General features: G+C 42.8%; 1 long non-coding RNA gene across 1 annotated transcript in view; it reads right to left on the bottom strand.

Moving 5' to 3' along the window:
- Positions 1–4,509: 4,509 nt before the first annotated feature.
- The window catches only part of LOC109526282 (uncharacterized), a 12,204-nt gene continuing 12,043 nt past the window's right edge, over positions 4,510–4,670 (bottom strand). The window contains exon 3 of the long non-coding RNA XR_002170300.1: positions 4,510–4,519. This is a non-coding gene — a long non-coding RNA (uncharacterized LOC109526282). The remainder of the gene's footprint in view (positions 4,520–4,670) is intronic.

Genomic DNA, 4,670 nt, shown 5'->3' with positions numbered 1-4,670 from the left:
TTTGCCCAGACGAGAAATAGAGATGCAGTTGAGAAAGTGAACACCCCACTTGACTTGGTTACAACTGACTTAGCCGGACCGGTGAGCAATGGATCTATTGACGGTTTCAAATATATGCAGTCTTTCACAGATGTATGTACAGGGGCAGTTTTTACTTACTTTCTCAAATCGAAAAGTGATGCAGAACAGGCAACAGAAAAGTTTTTGGCGGATGTAGTGCCTTACGGCACTGTAAAATGTATTCGGTCCATTAATGGAACCGAATTCACAAACAGGGAGTTTCAGACACTATTGAGAAAGAATAAAATCAAGCATGAAACGTCCTGTCCCAATTCCCCACACCAGAATGGGATTTCAGAGAGGGAGGACGCACTCTTTTTGAGATGGCAAGATGTAAGCTTATTGATAGCAATTTACCCAAAAGCCTTTGGCACTATGCTGTCCAAGAAGCTGCCTACACGAGAAACAGATGCTTTAATAAGCATACGGGTACAACCCCCTACACAGCACTAACCGGCAAGAAATGTGATTTATCAAAAATGCACAAATTCGGGTCAGAGTACTATGCATATCAACAAGAAAAAGGTAAATTAGATTCAAGGTGTGAAAAGTGTCCTTTGTAGGACACGACAAGGGAAGCCCTGCTTTTCTACTTTACTACCCTAGTAAAGGAAAAGTACAAAAGAACAGATTAGTGAAATTTATCACGAAGACAACTTGTGAGAGTGCAACCCAGACACAAGAGGTTGGCCTAGACTCCATTGCAGATGTTGAGATGGGTGGAACACCGCAGCTGGGTACCCTGAACAGAGACATGGAAACAGAAGTGTCACAGTCACCAGAGGATGTTGGCAAGAAGCACCCTCGAGTGACGCCACAAACCTCAAGGTATCCCAATAGAGAGCGTAAACCCCCTAGTTACCTCTCTGATTATACTCAAGATGATAGTAGTGACGAAGACAGCATGCTCACTAGCGTAGATTACTGCTACAGAGTAGTTTGTGGTATACCATTGACCTTCAAGGAGGCCATGGCATCCACTGAGTCAAGAAAATGGAAACAGGCAATGGATGAAGAGATGAAGTCCTAAGAAGAAAACCAGACATTTACCCTGACTAGCCTACCAGAAAGCAGGAAAACAGTGGGAGGTAGATGGGTTTATTCAATCAAGGAGAACAGTGAAGGACATGACCAATATAAAGCAAGGTTTGTAGCTTAGTCAGAGGCTATAGTCAGAGGGCAGGCGTAGATTATGGTGAGACCTTCTCACCCACAGCAAATTTGACTAGTGTGAGAGTGGTCATGCAGAAGGCAGCCGAAGAAAATTTGACATTCCATCAAATGGACGTAAAAACGGCCTACCTGCATGCACCCATTGACAGAGACATTTACATGGAACAGCCTGAGGGTTATGAAAAAGTGGAAGCAAAGTTGGTGTGCAAGCTACAGAAGTCCATTTACGGTTTGAAACAGTCGGGCCGCAATTGGAATGAAATGCTTCACAAATGTTTGACTGATGATGGCTTTACACAGAACCCGGCTGACCATTGTGTCTCCACAAGAGAGTCTACAAAGACAGGAAAAATCATCATTGTTATTTGGGTTGATGACCTCATCATCGCAGCCAATAACATTGAGAGTCTAAAACAGGTGAAAACTATGCTTTCCAGTCAATTTAAGATGAAAGACCTAGGCAGGCTAAAACACTTTCTGGGCATAGAATTCAGCCAATCTGATCACTGTGTGAAAATGTCACAAGAAAAGTATGTGGGAAAGATTTTGCAACGTTTTGACATGCAGGAGTGTATAACAAGGGAGACACCGTGTGACCAAAAGATACATTTTTCCGAGGATTCACCTCAGCTGACTGATTTGAAGAAATACAGAGAAGCTGTGGGTAGCCTTATTTATCTGGCTACATGTACACGTCCTGATTTATGTTTTGTGGTAAGCAAACTATCCCAGCATTTTGCTAATCCGACAAACGAACATTGGATCATGGTGAAACATGTTTTACGCTACCTGAGGGGTACAGCAGACAAACAAACTAGTCTAAAACAGGTGAAAACTATGCTTTCCAGTCAATTTAAGATGAAAGACCTAGGCAGGCTAAAACACTTTCTGGGCATAGAATTCAGCCAATCTGATCACTGTGTGAAAATGTCACAAGAAAAGTATGTGGGAAAGATTTTGCAACGTTTTGACATGCAGGAGTGTATAACAAGGGAGACACCGTGTGACCAAAAGATACATTTTTCCGAGGATTCACCTCAGCTGACTGATTTGAAGAAATACAGAGAAGCTGTGGGTAGCCTTATTTATCTGGCTACATGTACACGTCCTGATTTATGTTTTGTGGTAAGCAAACTATCCCAGCATTTTGCTAATCCGACAAACGAACATTGGATCATGGTGAAACATGTTTTACGCTACCTGAGGGGTACAGCAGACAAACAAACTTGTTTCCAAATTGAAGTTAATTAAGTTTGCAAAGGCAATGTTCGCCACATAGAAGACTTAATGTGTGGCATTCACTGTTTGTATGTAACGTTGTTGTATGTAGGTTGACTACGTTTACATGTACATACATATTTTTGCTGTACAGTGTAAAAGTCACTCATAAGTGGGAGTGTTGGGATTGTATGACAGCCTTTTGCGACTGGGCCAGCGGAGGGCAGTACAACTTTACTTTTTGTTCTTGGTGAGTGACGTCGTCAGCCCTATAAAAGGGAAACGCCTTTTCCCTCTTCTTCTCTCCACCTGTTCAATAAAACACGCCGATACATGGCTGAAGGAAACACCTCACACTACGTGTCATTCTTGGATGTTAGGCAGAAGGATGCCAATCTGCACGCGCTGTGAAGCAACTCTGCTAACAAAGCCACAATAACAACCAATAGGCTATAAACGGATGTCTACATTTTATTTGGGTTACATCAGTCTTAGTATTGGTTTGAGTTTTTTAATATGGTTAAATCAGATCACATTGGATAGATGACAGATGGACAGTTGGATCAGCAAATATACAGATACATAGATGATAAATGAAAAAATGTGTTTGCTTTATTGAGCTGAAACGTAACCCGGTTGTTCTGTCTACAGTATTTTTTCTCATATGAACCATAAAACTTGAGGACCTCATACCTCGCGTCACATTTTGGGCTTGTAGTGACGTCATCTGGTCCTGCTTTTTTTCAATTTGCTGCTCCAGATAACGTAGTTTCTCGATGACACACGGTCGAACTACTTTGTACAAGCCCCAGATGACCTCTCTTCTGCTGGTCTTTCCTTTTGCAAGTAATCAACACGAGAAACATTCATGCATTGTCTGATCCGCTTATCCTCACGAGGGTCGTGGGCGTGCTGGAGCCTGTCCTAACTGTTTTGGGCAGTGGGCATATTACACCCTGAACTGGTTGCCAGCCAATCGCAGGGCACACATCGACGAACAAATATTTGCGCTCACAATCACAGTTCGGGACAATTTAGAGTGTTTCATAAACCGGCTATGCGTGTTTTTGGAACATGGGAGCAATGTGAAATGAAGGGTTTTGTCACTTTTTATAGCTACAGTGAAACTCCTCTACAACGAAATCATGTTTGCAGCAAGAAATTTTCACAACAGGGGGTTTTTCACTGTAGCAAATTTGATCTCAGATGTAAGCACAAACACACTCACACACAAAAAGGGAAAGAAATTGCAAAATTTGGCTGTTTTTAGCATGATAACAAGTAAAGCATTCAAGGAAACGTTTGTTTATTTGAATGTCCGTCGAGCCACGGGACGCTTCGTAGTCCTCGATGGCCATAGTTAGCTCTCGGAGGCTAAAAACCTTACGCTAACTGGAGCGCTAATGAGAGAGAAGCGCTCCAGTTAGTGTAAGGTTTTTAGCCTTCAAGAGCTAACTATGGCCATTGAGGACTACGAAGCGTCCCGTGGGTGTTTTTAGCATGATAACAAGTAAAGCATGTGAGGAAAAGTTCGTTTATTTGAATGTCCGTCGAGCCATAAGCAATTTACTCTGAGCAGCTAATCGGATGCTACGGATCTAGCCTCAGTATCTACACACATAGACAGTGAGGTCCCTCTTGGCCAATAATGGCCAGGATGATGCTCGGTAAGCCAATGGCAGAGCAGCTATGAGTATGTTGAGTACAGGAAACTCGCAGCTGTGACCAAAAAAATCATCGTTCACTATGTAAACCAGTGTGGTGGTTGCTGTTGCCTTTTTTCGAACGAAGCAGTAGAGGTCGCTGTTGGATAAGACTTCATTGTAGTGAATGTCTTCGCGAGGCTGGAGCAGAGAAAATGATTTTGTATCATGCAACGGAGGTTTTCGTCGTATGGGGGGCAGGAGAATGGGAATTGCGTTAATGCATAAAGATTTTTTCACATAAGGGAGTATTTTCGCCCATGTAGGTTTCGTTCTAGAGGAGTTTCACTGTAGTACCTAGAAACCCGCACTTTGATTATATCGGCTTGTGCCAAGATGTTTGACTGCGGTCAAGCTAGCCTCCACTCGCAAAATTGAAGTCAAGTGGGCCACCACTGCGATTGTCAATACTGTGCATTACGGTAATCTGCCAGGCAAGCGGCGTTGGCCACCTTCGAAATAAAAGCGCACAACTAATGCATTCACGTCAGTTGTTTGGATTAAAAACGAAAAAAA

Source organism: Hippocampus comes, unplaced genomic scaffold, assembly GCF_001891065.2.
Source record: "Hippocampus comes isolate QL1 unplaced genomic scaffold, H_comes_QL1_v1.1 scaffold271, whole genome shotgun sequence".
NCBI classification, from domain to species: Eukaryota; Metazoa; Chordata; class Actinopteri; order Syngnathiformes; family Syngnathidae; genus Hippocampus; species Hippocampus comes.
Note: the sequence above shows the minus strand (reverse complement) of the source record. Positions and strands in the feature narration are given on the sequence as shown.